Genomic DNA, 16,488 nt, shown 5'->3' with positions numbered 1-16,488 from the left:
TAGCATCTCCTACCATCCTCTCCCAGTTTACTGACTTAAGATTAAAATCCCCTAAGATAATTGTCTGACTAGTACACCCCCTATTTATCTCATCTACCATAAGGTTGTCTACATCTGCTGACTGGTTAGGTGGCCTATAAAAAGCTCCTACTCTAACATCCAGCCATAAGGACTCTACTCTGTTATCTACCTTAATACCATTAACCTGACTGGAAATGAAGGATTTTTTTACATAAATAACTACTCCTCCGCCTATCCTACCAATTCTCTGGTGTAAATACATAATGTGTCCATCTACTTCATATTCTTTCCTATTTTCCCTAAACTTTTCCTCATTTACCCATGCCTCTGTGACACATACAACATCTAAGTCCTCCTCAACTATATAACTAGATAACTCGTCCTTCTTGTTCCTAAGACTCCTGGCATTTACATAAAAACATTTAAGTCCTGCTACCTTCCTAGATGCTGTCTCCTTATTTGGAATCCTAATCTTATTCTCTCCTTTTCCTAATCTTTTAATCTTTTCACTATCTCTGTTTATTCTATCTAATTTATGTCTAGCATCTTTCTTCTTGAATTTCAAGACTAAACAAACTTGTACTTTCACCTCTAGAAGTATTCGCAGAAACTCGTGTTACACCCTGTATTATAATGTGGATAAAACTATACTAGTTGTATACAATAAATATTGGTTTAGTTTACTTACCTTGGTGTTTTGGTTGGGGTGGAATCTGCTTGCTTGATAGCATGAAGCCAAGCCCGCGCAAGCTTCTCTTCTTTTGGGAATGAAAATAAGCACACCTTTGGCCCACTTTTGTAATTTCCTTTACATAAAGGAACGCAACACTTGTAAGGCATGGCAGAAGGCCTAGTGAGTGCACTAAAACCACTTAAAACAAGACCACGGCGGAGTTCACAACACCCCGGCACACCCAGTAGACGCGGATGGCCTAGTCGCACTGACGTCAGTGACGTCACATCCATCAGGCCTGTATGTGGTGGTATGCGAAGGCCGTGTCTGGACTGGCCTTTGCATCGGCAACTCTTGTAGAAGACAAACAAGAAAGAAAAGGACAAACAGTAAAAAAAAAATTAAAGAGCAACACGCAGATTATTTGTTTCTGACACGCAAACACAGGTAACCGTAATACCAGCCGCAGTTTATATACATTTAGGCGTACAACACAATGTCTTTCTCCAAATAAAGATAAAAAGAAATAAAATAAAACGTTGTCTCGACTTTCGGCCGATTTCTTAAACAGTGTAATCCTGGGATACCATGTAGTAAGTTAGGTGGACACACAGAATCCGATTTCTTAAAAGCATCTGACGCGGTTCTGTGCCTGGCTAGGATCCCACAATATTGGAACATTCGGGTGTTGACCCAGCACACAACGTCGGGCAAGGATACCCACCCGAAAGAGAAAGACGAAATGTAAGAAATGTATTCATGATGTATAAAATCGCTTCAGAATAAACAATATATGTTATTTTCTAATTTTGTTAGTATTTCTCTATTCTTTCAAAGCAGTAACCTTATAATCACTAGTAAAATGTTTTAAGACAACATGCATGGTCGCGCTGGGATTGCGGCGCGACACAAGCAAAACAAACTTCATCTGCTGAGCTGCACCAAGCTGGGAATTACTTCGTAATAATGGTACGTATAATATATAAATATATGTAAAATAGTCAAAATAAGGAGCATCATGCAAGGAGTGTCCGAATGTTGCAGCATGGTTAGAAGTGAAACCATCAAACCCACCTGCCACTCTCGGAAACAAAAGTTACTACGACGCCTCATCATAGTACTACAATTTATTCCAGTTATTTATTTTGCACTTTCGGCCCTTTTACAAAAGGTTTTAAGCTCACACGTCCCTCTACTATCAGCAGTAGGTATGACAGGTTGATTGTAAACACCAGAACCCCGCTGATTAGTAGGTTAGCTTGATATGCCGTGGAGGGAGGAGAGGGATTCATCCCCGGTTAAAATTAGGTTATTTTTGTTTAATATAACAGTGGAAAAGCATAACAGATAAACATATATACATGAGAGAGAGGGATCGATGTAAACGCTGTTAAAAGTGAAAGAGCTGTGAATGAGGACCGGGGAAACAAGGTGAATGGGAGGGACGTGGATAATATTAGGTGGAGTTGCGCTTTTTCTATTACCAATATAATATTCTGAAACATATTTTGTCTTGAAGTAGGCACGATTAGGTCAGGTTAGGTCAAAGCAAGGTAAGTTAGGTTAGCTTACGTCAAGATGAGGTTTATAGATTTACCATTACCACATGATAGTCTAATTTACTATTATTATAATCATTTGTTGTTAAGGTAATTGTCATTTATTACATATTATTATTATTATTATCATCATTAGTATAATTGCCTGTACATGCCTGTACATGAAGCACATACTTAATGCATTACTTTGTTTTAAATACAGTTAAGTGTATATGTAATCATGTATTACCTATTTCAGGCCTGAGAACTTTTCTGTGGCATTGTTAATCTCCTACAAGAACTTGACTATGAGGAAATAGAAGAAATTCGGCGCTTGAGATTACCACGTACAGTACTACGGGATCGCAGTGACCCAATGGTATACCTCACGGAAGAGGAATTCATCCAAAGGTAATTATCCCACTCGTGGTAGTTCTATGTTTCTATCTATTTATAATTATATATTGGCATCTTTTTTTGTGGAACATTTCTGAAAGATTAAAAATTTCAACAGGTATCGACTATCAAAGGATTAGTGATGTGACATCAAGCAGAAACTAAAACTAGTGTCTTCACAGCTACAGCAACGTGCACTGAGAAATTTCAGAAATATGATATCAGAACTGGAAAATGAAGGTAAACAATGTGATCAGTTTAACAGTGGGCGCTATACTGAACAGGTACAATACCTCGCCTCAGATTTTGACGGGTTTTCAAGATAGAGCAGCAATGGAACCTGTTGCAACATATATGTATCATACACAGTCTTACCCTTCCTACCCATATTCTTACCTAATACTTATAGGGAGAACTCTACCAGTTTGTGCTATTTCACAATAGTTTATGATCTTTTATTGATAAACTTTCCATCTCTGTTCTTTCAATGTATATTTGTGTGTATAATTTCTAAGTGGAAGATGACATATACAGAGAAATGTACACCTCAATGGGCAATGTAATGTTTTTATGTTTGGTTGTGTTGTGGAGATACAATTAAAATGTACAAGTATAAAATAAAATAACAATACTACACTTCAAGTTATTCTTTATTTTTATTTTCTTCAGTGGTACCTTATGGTAGTGGTTGGTGTATACCAGCTACCCTTTCAAGGGCTGCAGCAATTCTCTGCAGCAGATGCCATTCTGTCTGCTGCCAACCCAATTTTATCGGCAGCAGAAGCTATGCTGTCCAGCGTTGTTGCCACTTTTGCAGCAAGGGCCTCAAATGTTGAGGCCAGTTCATCACGAAAGTGTTTCTGCTGCTTGGCACACCTGCCATAAGCAGCAGATTTGCTTTCTGCTGCCTTCCTCTTTCGTCCTGTGAAGGACTGGTTTTGGGTGGCAGCTGTGGCACTACTGCTGCGAGCAGAGCAGGTGCCTTTTTTTAGTACAGGATGAGCGGAGGTTCTAGCACCTGGGAGGTCCACATCATCTTCCGCATCTATAAGTTCTGCAAAATAGATAAAACATATAAGTTACACATCTTGAAATATTTTCACTAATCCCCACTTCACCCCATGCTCTATTCATACATACATCTTGTGGGGTATACATACATTATACATACATTCATACATTCATATACATTCATACATACATCCTCTCACTCTTGCCATCTCGAACTCTCTCACATTACCTTATCTAACTGACCAGTCTCAGGCAAAAATTTTAATTACTTGTATATTTTGCCTATCTCTTGTATGAAGTGTCCAGGCTTGACATTCATATAGAACAATCTTTAAAAGCAGGACTGTATGGAATGTTGATTAGCTGTGATAATGGGCATGCATACAGTCAGTTATTCATATTTTAAGTAATAGCAATTAACAATACTTTCTTCTCATTGGTTATTGAAAGTACAATTTATTGGTTAAGCTTTTCAGTTATAACACCATCGGGCTAAATAAGTGGATACTAAAATGTAGGATTTTATGGAAGAAGTGTTATGATGGCTTGAATGCCTTGAGAACATAACAAATTGATAAATTTCCTCGAAGGCAGTTAGTACTGAAGGCATTCAAGCCATCATAACACTTCTTCCATAAAATCCTACATTTTAGTATCCACTTATTTAGTCTGATGGGTGTTATAACTGAGAAAGCAACCAATAAATTGTACTTTCAATAACCAATGAGAAGAAAGTATTGTTAATTGCTATTACTAAAATATGAATAACTGACATACCACAGTCCTCACTCCTGATGATAAGCGGACTGCCAGGGTTGTCCAAGACCAGATCTTGTGCTGGCTGCTGTCCTGCAGCTTCAGGTGTGTCAGCTGTAAACACAAAATTATATATTTATATTATATTATGATAATATATTAAGTAAAAAGTTTGTTTTACATATTCCACATGCATGGGAAGCCAGTTCTGCGGCTCAATGTACCTCTGTGATGAACAATTGCACGTTCTTGCTAGCAATTATATTTACTTGAAAACATTGAAACTACACATCTGGTTAGGTTAGGTAAGGTTAACAAAAATGTGTAATTGTTCATCGTCGTGGTATTGGGGCAGGAGTGTCGGTTGTGGGGCTGGTGTGACAAGGGTGTGGGACCATAATGACTTGAAAGCCATGCATGCACTCCTGTTTTTTTAGTTTTATTTTAAACATGTTAAAAGTTCATAAAAATAGGTTTTCAACTCACCACATTCCAGTGCTGTGGAATTGAGTCGGGCCAGTACGCATGCTTCTACAAATTCACTATCAAAGATGTCGTCAGGTACTGGCAGCCTATTATTAAGGATCAGCTGTACAATCAGCGTTACCTCATCAGCTGGTTTTGGTGGGGCTGGTGGTGGCCCACCACCAGTCTGATGGGTTTCCCGGATGTACCTGCTGCTGTGATCCTTCTTCACTCTGTAAAAACACACCCATTAATTAATTATTTTTTACTTTATTTATTTATGTATTTATTTACTTAGTTTTGTTTTGCAGACACTACTACATTCAAAGCTACATGAATAATCTTACATTATGTTAGGTTATATAATTTAAGTTTGTGTTATGTTAAGCTAAGTTTCTTAGGGTTGAACATATTGAACAATGATGTAATGAATTAGTGAATTTAGTGATATGACACAAAGTTATCCTAACCTAACCTATTAATAGTTTGAGGAAGAAAATGCATCTGAGAGAAATGTCTAACAAAATGTGCACTTCCTAATATCTAACTAGTTTTCTTCTCACACAGTTTTCCTGTTTTGTAAAATAATACTGTTTGCTTTGGTCTGGTTTGGGTTTCTTTAGGTGAGGCCATGATTTGGTTAGATTGAGGTTAGGTAAGTTTGTTAAGTTATATTTGGTCACCTCTCAATATTTTTTTCTGGTAGATTTACATGTTTTTGAATGATTTATCCTAACAGATTTCGTTGCAAATCTACCTAGTTTTCATGGGAGGAGGGGGTAATACTAGCCACCTTTACCAATAGTAGTAGAAATACAGTAGTAAACTAATTCCTAAATCATAACAATTACATCAAAGCTTCTCATGTTTTCAACCTTAATTTACCAAATGGTGCATGCTTTTCCCTCATTTTTATACTTACTTATTCTTTAAGTACTCCCAAGTCTTCTTCAGCTGATGAGTATTCTTGGGCTCCGTGGAGAAACATACATTGAAGTTCTTAGTTATTGTCTCCCACGCGGCTTTTCTCTCCAGTATACTAGTTTAGTTTGAAGGTTTCGTGTGTACCACAGGGTGATCTCTAATTTGTCTCACGAGATACAACTTCTGGGCGTAAGAGAGTGGTGTGCCTTTTAGGTCCCTGGTAGCCATGGTGGTGTTGAGCTGCGAGAAGCGTGTACACTCCAGCATGAACTGTTTGAAAATGGCGCTTTGTTTACATCAGCTGATACACAGGCCTGCCAATCTTCTACGAGGAGGGGTACCAACACTTGCGAATCGTCCGCATTTCTATGGGATGCTAGAGTACGAGTATCATTGTCTACCTAACAACACACGGGTCGGTGCGCCAGCGTTTAAGAAATCAAAACTTAGGTTTCGGGTGCTACCACACCACAGTGGTGTGCTGACCTACGAAACGAATTTTTAGATGTTTAAGAAAGCGGCCGCTTAGGAAACAAAACAATAGGAAGATAGAGAGCAGATCGAGAACAAAGGATATAAAGGAGGTGCCGTTACAGAGACTGTACCACCGACAGCATCAACATCATCAGCAACAAATTTGTTGTTTGGGATATAGAGACAGACTGGGTGAAGAGTGAAAGAGGAGTTAGGCAGGGTTGCATATTATCACCAACCCTCTTTAGCTTATATACAGAAGAATTGGCTGCTAGAATGAGGAGAATGAATGCAGGTGTAAATGTGGGAAATGATAAGATAGGTGTGCTCTTGTATGCAGATGATGTTGTAGTCATGAGTGAGTCGGCAGAAGAGCTACAGAGTATGCTTGATGTAGTAGATGGGTATGGAAGAGATTTTGGAGTGAGATTTAGTAGTGAAAAGAGTAAGGTAATGGTTGTGCATAGGTCAGAGGATGAGAGGAACCATGTGTGGAGATTAGGAGTGAATGAGGTGCAGCAGACAGATGAATATAAGTATCTGGGGATGTGGATGAGTCCGGATGGCTGTGTAAAGATTAAGAATGAGAAGATAAGTATGGCAAATCAGTGGGTAGGTCGTCTAGGAAGTGCAGCAAGGATGAGGGCGAGTAAATATGACGTGCTGCGAGAAGTTTGGAAGAGCGTGGCTGTTCCGAGCATCATGTATGGTATAGATGTGATTGCTTGGAATGAGAGTGAACTAGATAAGTTAGAAATAGGGCAGAATAGAGTTGCAAGAATGGCACTTAATGCACCTAGATATGCAGCAGTAGAGGCCCTTAGGGGTGATATGGGTTGGAGCACTTTTAGAGAGAGATATGTGAAAGCGACCCTAAAGTATAAGGCTAGGTTAGAACGAATGAATGATGCAAGGATAGTGAGAAAAGTGTTTCTGTGGAATGTCAGGAGTAGCAAGTGGGGGAAGAGGTGTGTCAGGCTGGTAGCAAAGAGTGGGTTAGTAAGTAGTTGGGTTTTTCAACAGGTAGAAGGAAGACATTTAGAGAGAGACTGGAGTATGATTGTTAGAAATGGAGAAGGTAGAGAATGGGATGTAAGGAAGTGGAAGAGTGAGATAGACAGAGTAGTGAAAGGTGTGGGACTGGATGACTGGAGAAATAGGATGGAGCAAAAGAGTACCTTGGTATGGTATAGAGAGAAAGAGGCCCCAATGTATGAAAAGTGGTATGACGGAAGCCTGGGTGGTGATCTTCTCTTCCGAGCTAGGGCACAGTGCATGGATGTGAATGCAAGGAATTATAGATGGTCAGAGTCCCGCAGCAAAGTGTGCCAGATGTGTGACTTGGGAGAGGATGAGACAGTGGAACATGTGGTGGTGGAGTGTGTGAAGTATGCCAGAGACAGGTATGAGATGATGCAAGTGGTGCTGAGGGAGCTGGGGCATGACAGAGTGGAGATGACAGGAAGGGAATGGATGGTGTTGCTGCTGGGACTGTGTGGGGAGACGAATGAAAGGATGATTGAGGCTGTGAAAGAGTTCCTGGAGAGAATGTGGCGTGCCAGATGCAGGAACTAGTGGTGTGAAAGATGGTGATTGCCCTCTTTGTTGTCTGGTGTTCTTTATGTTCCCTACAGGAGCTGCCGATACAAAGGCCTGACCCAGAAGAAATTCTGCGTCACCTGTACCATCAAGATCAAGATCAAGATTGGTGTTCTTTATGTTCCCTACAGGAGCTGCCGATACAAAGGCCTGGGGTGGCGCGTGTGTTGGGTGTGTGTAGAGGCTGTTTTTGTGTGCATTGCGTGTTTCAAGTAACATAAGCGAAAGGAAATTGCCACGACGAGTTCCCGCGATGGAAGTGGACGTAGACATGCGGGACTCCATCTCTCCGGGCAAGCGTGGGCAGCCAGATACACCCCCTGACGAAAATCCCGGGAAGGTCCCGCTGCTGCACTGCCCAAGACCATCCCCAAGCCCCGGACGAGTACGTTAAGGCCTCGTTCCTGCTCCGAGGTACGGAAGGGGGGCGTCTTTTCGCCAACCCGGCCAAGGTCTCTCACGTCCTCCACGACTCCGCCTTCGGGAAATACATCCTCGAGGGGGAGACTCGATCCCTAGGGAATGGCTCATCCCTGATAGTGGCGGTGTGGGCCCACACCTCCCAAGGTCCCCATGCTACAGTCGCCCTCCTTCACCCTAGGTGAGTGGCCTGTTACGTGCCGCAGAGCAGACCGGGATAGCGGTACCTACCACTATGCCAAGGTGGGGCCCCTGGCGGACGACACCACCCTTGAGGAGGTCCGGGATGGCTTCCGTGTCCTGGAGGGAAATGAGGTGGTGGAACTCACCTGGCTTCCACCCCACAGCCTGCCACGCTTCGCCACAGGGAAGTGGCTCAGACTCAAGGTGAGAGGTTCCCCACCCAGCAAGGTAGCCATCGATCAGCTGGTGTTCTACCCATGCCCCATTCTCCTCCCCCTCCTGCACTGCCCAGGGTGCCTTATGTTAGGGCACTCCATCAACACCAGCAGGTCCTCGGTCCGCTGTGCCCGTTGCAGTGGCACCCACCCCTCCCGAAAAGGTGACAAGGATGAGGTATGTGGCAAGCCCTTCCACTGTTTCCAGTGTCGAGGTTCCCATGGGCCCCGGTCACTTCATTGCCCCCATAACCTCCATGCCCAGCAGCTGTACACCCGCCTGGCGAGTGAAGGCACACCCCTTCCTGAAATTAACAAGCAGCTGAGGGCCCTCCAGTTGCCCCGACCACAGCGACGGACTCCTACAACAGCCACCCCTTCTCCTACCATCCCAACCCGCTCGGCTGCTCGGGTTGTTGAGCCGGGGTGTTTGTTCCTTCACCTCCGTTGCCACAGGGAACAGGTATGCTGCTCTGCAAGACCTACCCATTGAAGCTGCTAATGTCGCCCAGGAAGAGGACACCATGCCCACTCCTCACTTCCCTACACCACCTGCTACCTATGTTGCCCACCATTGGAGGAAGCCAGGTAGGCGATCGGGTGTACAGCCTCCTCCGCCCACCCCGATAGCTGATGCTGAGCCTGGGCTTCTGCCTGTCACGGTTGAGGCCGAGATCCACCACCCTCCCAGGAATGCTCGTCACCCACAGACACCCCACCATCACCCTCGTCAAGCACCTGGCCAGTATTCTAGCCTACCTCCACCTTCTCGACCCTCCTCTCCAACCCAGGACTCCGCCATTCCTACAGCCACTGTCAGTACGTCTCCCTCTGTATCTGAGCTCCTCCCCAGCATCCTCGACCTCCTTTGGCATGGCTACCACCTCTACCAGAAAGGAGTGTCTTTCCCGGACATTATCACCATCCTCTGGCCCTCTGTCTCCACAATCCTGACTACCTTCTTCCCATAATGGCCCTCTCCTTTATGTTGTGGAACGCCCGATCCCTTCTCCGCAAAACGCAGGAACTAGAAACCCATTTAGGTGACACCCTCCCATCTGTGGTCGGCATATGTGAGACCTGGCTTCCCCCTCATCTTTCTCTCTCCTTTCCGGGATACAACATCATCCGCAAAGATCGTGGTCAAGGACGTGGAGGAGGCGTCCTTCTCACCATCCATGACTCCCTCGTCTCATCGCCTCTCCCTATCCCTCAGTCTCAAGGTTGTTGCGGCCAGGGTTGGACTTGGTGGTGGCTGGCTCACGGTGGCAGCCTGCTACAATCCTGGGGGTACAGCTGGCCACCGAGAGTTTATGCACTACTTCTCCGCCCTGCAGCCTCCAGTGCTTATAATGGGGGACTTTAACGCCCATCATACATGTTGGGAGCCTGACCTGTCACCTCACCACCACAACACATCTGGCAATGCTCTCTTCCAAGCCTTGTTAGATCTGAAACATGTCTCCCTCCTCAGCCCTCCCGGACTAGCGACCAGGTTTCATCCCCATACTGGTGCCGCCTCGGTGCTCGACCTGTTCCTTGGAGACCCTACCTTCAAGGACTCCACCTTCTGCACTGGACCTTACATGGGCAGCGACCACCTCCCTCTCCTCGCCTCCCTCCCACAAGTCTCCCCACAGCCCCAACCTGGCTGCATGCCTCGCTGGAGGCTCAATTCTTCTGGCTGGCCCCAGTACGTGGCTGTGCTTCCCTCCTCACTGGACACCCAACATCTTCCCCTGGATAAAGCCGCAACAACCATTGCTGGGGTGCTGTCCGAGGCTGGCACAGCTGCCTTCCCACTCATCACCCGTCGTCATCCACGCCGCCCTGGGAAGCCCTGGTGGGATGCAGCCTGCGCGCAGGCAGTACAGGACCCTCGCCAGGCTTGGAATCAGTGGTGTAGGACCCCCACTATCCAGGCTGACCGTGCTTACCGCCGCCTGGACGCCATCTGTGCCAAGACCATCCTCAAGGCAAAGCGAAATGCATGGGACCTACACTGCTCCACTCTCTCCTTCCGCTCCTCTCCCAAGAGTACCATGTCCTTTCTCCGCTCCATGGAGGGCAAGTTCGTATCTCGGAAAATCCCATTTTCTGATGATTCTACCCCACTCGCTGACCCTGAAAAAGCAAAAATCTTGTCAGAACACTTCCACCTCAAGATTGGTTTACCTCCTCCTCTTTGTCCGCCTCCAACCCTTACTTCAGTTATTGAAACTGCCGTCTCCTCTCCAGCTCTCCCATCCCTTGCTCAACCATTCAAGCCTCATGAACTCTCCTCAGCCTTAGCTACATTAAAACCCGGTAAGGCGCCAGGCCTTGATAAAGTCCCATACGACTTCATCCGCCACCTCACCCCACCCCTACGTGCCTGCCTCCTTCAACTATACAACAGCAGCTGGCAATCGGGGCAGTTCCCATCCACCTGGAAACCCGCCATCCTCATCCCCATCCACAAGCCTGGAAAGGACCCTACACTCCCTTCAGCATACAGGCCCATTAGCCTCCTCTCCTGCATTGGGAAGCTGCTGGAGAGGTTAGTCAACACCCGCCTCATCTGGTGGTTAGAAGCTAACATCAAGCTAGTAGAGGAGCAATGTGGCTTCCGCCCCACCGGAGTACCCTGGATGTGCTGGGGCAAATTGAGTATCACATCTGTGACACTTACCACCAACGTCAAGTCATGATGGCCCTCTTCCTTTACCTGGAGGGAGCATTTGATTCTGCACCACATGAGGGCATCCTATACAAGCTGGCACTCATGGGCATCACTGGCACCACCCTTGCCTGGGTGCGCGACTTCCTCACCGGTCGCTCATTCCAAGTGGCTGTTGGTGCATCACTGTCACCTTCCCAAGGAATTCATCGTGGCGTACCTCAGGGATCCATTCTTAGCCCCCTTCTGTTCAATGTTCTTCTCTCTGACCTACAGGTTCCTGCCCACTCTCACCTTCTCTATGCTGGTGACATTACCATCGTCAGTCGAGCACCCACACTCTCCAAGGCCCAGGACCACCTGCAGGAGGCTGCCACTGCCTTGGGTGCATGGATGACAACCTGGGGGCTACAAGTCAGTGCCTCAAAGAGCTCTCTCATGTGTTTTACCATGAAAAAGCTTCCAACTCCACCTACCGTCAACTTCAGTGGAGAGGCTGTTCCATACTCAACCTCACACACCCTCCTTGGACTGCGGCTAGATGGCCTCGCCTCTCCTGGGTAAATCACATCAGTTACCTCCGCACCTCCTGCAACAAACGCCTCGATGTGATGAAGCGAATAGCTGGCATCCGCTGGGGAGCCAGTCGTGACCTGCTCCTCCACTACTATAAGACCACCATCAGGGCCAAAATGCAGTATGCCAGCTGCTTCTATGGGTCAGCTGCCTACTCCAACCTCCTCAAGCTTGACCCCATTCAAAATGCTGCCTTGAGGATCTCTATGGGGGCCATGAGTTCCTCCCCAGTTGTTTCTCTACAAGCAGAGAGTGGTATTCCTCCACTGTCCACTCACAGACGGATGACCTTGTGCCAACAATACTACAGGATACTGGGCCTGCCTGCCTCCCACCCCCTCTCTACCCTCCACTCCAACTCAGAGGTCGATCAGCAAGCTCCTGTATGGCTCTCCGCTGCCTGTCAGCCACTAATAGTGCGTGCCCTGCTCAGCCTAACCATCCTCCACTTACCACCACCACCTCCACAGCCTGTCAATCCCTATTCACCTTTTCCTTCATGGCTGGACGTCACCCATGATTTTGCTCTCCACGTTCCTGGGCTTCCTCCCAAACCATCTGTGAGTGGATTAGCAGCAGCCCACTTCCAACAGCTGGACCGGTCCATTTATCACCACCACCTCAAGATCTACATGGATGGCTCCAGAGATGCTTCCCTGCCCTCCTCGCCAGCAGCTATATATGACGCCAATACAGCTATCTGTAAGACATGGAGGCTTCCTGAGTACACAGATGTCCTTACCACGGAGCTCTTTGCCCTTCTCCAGGCCCTCATCTACCTCCGCACCTCTCACCCGAAGTCCATCGTGGTAATTTACACCGACTCCCGCTCATCTCTCTCTCTCCTCCTGTCCCGGCAGCCATCCTCCGCCACAACCCTCGTCCACTCCATCCAGAACATCTTCCTCCATCTCCTGAACACTGGGTGGGATATCACCTTCCAGTGGGTGCCTTTCCACAGCGGCATCCGGGGGAATGAGGTGGTGGATGCTGCTGCCAAGATGGCCTTAACCCATGTAAACATTACCCCCCTACCCCTCCAGCTTCATTCTGCCAAACGGCTCTTATCTCGCCTCTGCCTCTCATCCTGGGACTCTTCACTCAACAACGCACTCCGAGTCACCTCTATGGGCCTTTACCGTAGCGACTCCTCTCCACAGCCTTGGGTCAGGAAACAGTCCCGCATCCTAGATGTAGCACTCACCCGCCTCCGTCTGGGCCACACAAGACTCACAGCACACCTGCATCGCCTTGGTCTATCACCGGACCCCTACTGCCCCTGGTGCAGGACGGTCGAGGAAACCATCGAACACTTCCTCTTACACTGCCCCCGCTTCCACTCCCACCGTGTTGTGCTTCGTGATCACCTTGCTGCCTTGGGTGTGTCTACCTTTGACCTGCCCACCCTGCTGGCGGCGGCAGGCGTCTACTGCTCACACCAAGCTGCGGTTATCCGCCTCACCTGCGTCTTCCTGAAGAAGTGTGGACAACTACCCCGCCTGTGATCACCTCACAGGCCGCCACCAGGGCTCATAGGATCTGTGGGATCGTCGAAGCCCGAAAACAACAACAACAACAACAACAACAAAGGCCTGGGGGCGTCCCGCTGTCCAGGAATGAAACTCGGCTGACTGCCGCTCAGCCAACCAGAAGAGGCGTATTAACAGCCTTTGATAGTGATAGCCAATGATATTGCACCTTGAAACATAAACAAATACACGCACTTGCATGTGGAGACGTCAGTGTTACATGTGTAGATCCTCGTAGCCCAGACAGCAAGAAGAGAAGAAGTGTTGTATGTAATCAGCAGTAAGCAGTGGTGAAAAGGAAAGCAGACATGGCAAGTGAGGTGCTGCCCACCAAATGCCTTCATAACATAACATATAACATAACATAAATAATAGGATAACAAAGGGCCACCAAGGCCCATCTAGGTTATCCTGTATCAGTCGCACAGCGACCTCGTTATCAGTACTTAAAGATACACTTACAAGTACACAATACATTATATACTAATTCTAAATATTTGGCCCATAAACAGGGGTAAGTCCTGCAGCGAAATCCTCTACAATTTGTGGTCCCCATACATGGAGATCATGTCTTGTTTAACTATAGTAAATTTCTTATAAAAACTATCATGCAGCACTATACATAATTATAAATCTAATGAATTTAAGTGCTTATCTAATCTGTTTTTAAACATTGTCAAACTAGTGCTATTTACAACCGTCTCTGGCAATGCATTCCAGAAATCTACCACCCTATGACTAAAGAAATATTTTCTTATATCTAACCTGCAGCCTTGCTTTCTAATCTTCTTGCCATGATTTCTAGTCCTACTTTCCTCCTCTAAGGTAAAGAAAGATCTCACATCTATGTAGTTTGTATCTGAGAACATTTTAAATAACTCTATCATATCCCCTCTTATACATCTCCTCTCAAATGAAAACATGTTTAATTCCTTTAATCTATCTCTATACTCCAGGTACTTCAAAGCTGGTATCATCCTAGTTGCTCTTCTCTGAACTGCTTCTAACATGTTGATAGTGGGGTAGCCTATAGTAGGGTGACCAGGCCTATATGCAATACTCTAAATGGGGCCTAACATAGGAATTATATAAGCTACGCACCACTTCCTTACTTTTATAACTAACATTTGTATTTATAAAACCCAGGATCCTATTTGCCCTATTTCTTGCTTCTAATCATTGCTTTGAAAATTTCATAGTCCTGTCTATCACTACTCTTAAATCCTTTCCTTCCTCTACTGCCTCTAGCCAACATCCCTCCATCTCATAGTTAAAGTTTGTGTTGTCTTTACCTAAATGCATAACCTGACACTTTTTAGAATTAAACTCCATCTGCCACCTGTCTGCCCATGCTATCAGCCTGTCCAGGTCTCGTTGTATTATGTAATTGTCCTTTTCACCCTGTACTGCACATGCTATCTTAGTATCATCTGCAAACTTTGATACTTTGCTACTAATTCCTATATCTAAATCGTTAATGTACACCAAGAAAAGAAGAGGTCCTAGCACTGATCCTTGGGGTACCCACTAACCACTTCCTTCCACTCAGACATTGCCCCATTTAATACTACTCTCTGTTTCCTATCAGAAAGCCATTCACTAATCCAATCAACTAACCTACCCCTATCCCATGTAGTCTCAATTTGTACAGTAGCCTTGTAACAGGATTTCCTATTCTTTCCCTAGTAAATACTGAAGAAAATTGTTCATTCAATAATTCTACTATGTCTTCATTTTGATCCACTACTACACCATCTTTTCTGAGTGGTCCAATCCTATCCTTATTTCTTTTATCACTGACCTTGTAATAACTATATAATTTTTTGGGATCTTTACTCCCAGCTCTAGCTAGTTTTATCTCTGCCTGCCTTTTACTTTTTTTTTTATAACCTTACTCAAATCATCTCTGACCTGTCTGTACCTAATCAAATCTACATCTTCCCCACTTTTCTGCAACTCTGTATGCCCCTTCTTCTCTCTGATCTGGCTACCTATCTCATGAGTCCACCATAATGGCTTCCTGTTTCTCTGCCTTATATCTTTGTAAGGGATACACTGCATCACTATACCCTTTACTACAACCTTAAAAATATCCCACATCTCCTGTGCAGTTTTATTTCCAAAACTATCTTCCCAGTTTACCTCTCCTAATAACTGACGTAACTCTACCATAATTGCCTTCTGATAGTTTGGGACTCTAGTCTTATTCACTATATTATCCCTACTGAATTAATGATAAATCTAATTATATGATGGTCACTGTTTACAAAGTCTCTCCTACCTCAACTTCCTTTAAACAATGCTCAATATTAGTACCATATCTAAAACCTCCTCCCCTAGTAGGTTTATCTACCATCTGCACCTAAATAGTTATCCTGAAAACTTTCCATAAACTTATTTTCACTAGCATCTCCTACCATCTCTCTCCCCAGTTTACTGACTTAAGATTAAAATCCTCAAGATAATTGTCTGACATAGTACACCTATTTATCTCATCTACGGACATAATTGTGTCTACATCTGCTGACTGGTTAGGTGGCTCATAAAGCTCCTACCTAATAACCTACTTTTGTTTACTCTAACATCCAGCCACAAGGATTCTACTCTGTTATCTACCTAATCACCATTAACCTGACTGGAAATGAAGGATTTTTTACATAAATAACTACTCCTCCCACCTATCCTAGTACCAATTCTCTGGTGTAAATACATAATGTATCCATCTACTTCATATTCTTTCCTATTTTCCTAAACTTTTCCTCATTTACCCATGCCTCTGTGACACATACAACATCTAAGTCCTCAACTATATAACTAGACCTCGTCCTTCTTGTTCCTAAGACTCAATTTACATAAAACATTTAAGTCCTGCTACCTTCCTAGATGCTGTCTCCTTTATTTGGAATCCTAATTTTATTCTCCTATTTGCACCTGGAAATCTTTCCTAATCTTTCACTATCTCTGTTTATCCTATCTAATTTATGTCTATCTTTCTTCTGAATTTCACCCACGACTAAACAAACTTGTACTTTCACCTCTAGAAGTATTC

At 45.0% G+C, this 16,488-nt stretch overlaps 2 long non-coding RNA genes across 2 annotated transcripts; one reads left to right on the top strand and one right to left on the bottom strand.

Annotated features, from left to right (window-relative positions):
• The first annotated feature begins 1,565 nt into the window (after positions 1 to 1,565).
• On the top strand, positions 1,566 to 3,274 carry LOC123511667. The gene is made up of 3 exons (XR_006676909.1): positions 1,566 to 1,663; positions 2,492 to 2,643; positions 2,747 to 3,274. It is a non-coding gene; the product is annotated as an uncharacterized LOC123511667 (long non-coding RNA).
• Positions 3,275 to 3,361: 87 nt separating this feature from the next.
• On the bottom strand, positions 3,362 to 5,078 carry LOC123511675. The gene is made up of 3 exons (XR_006676910.1): positions 4,882 to 5,078; positions 4,417 to 4,509; positions 3,362 to 3,682 (listed from the first exon to the last, which is right to left on the bottom strand). It is a non-coding gene; the product is annotated as an uncharacterized LOC123511675 (long non-coding RNA).
• Positions 5,079 to 16,488: the final 11,410 nt, after the last annotated feature.

The sequence above is a fragment of the Portunus trituberculatus genome, chromosome 4, assembly GCF_017591435.1.
Source record: "Portunus trituberculatus isolate SZX2019 chromosome 4, ASM1759143v1, whole genome shotgun sequence".
NCBI lineage: Eukaryota > Metazoa > Arthropoda > Malacostraca > Decapoda > Portunidae > Portunus > Portunus trituberculatus.
The sequence above is the reverse complement of the archived record's forward strand: the minus strand, read 5'-3'. Positions and strand labels throughout refer to the sequence as shown.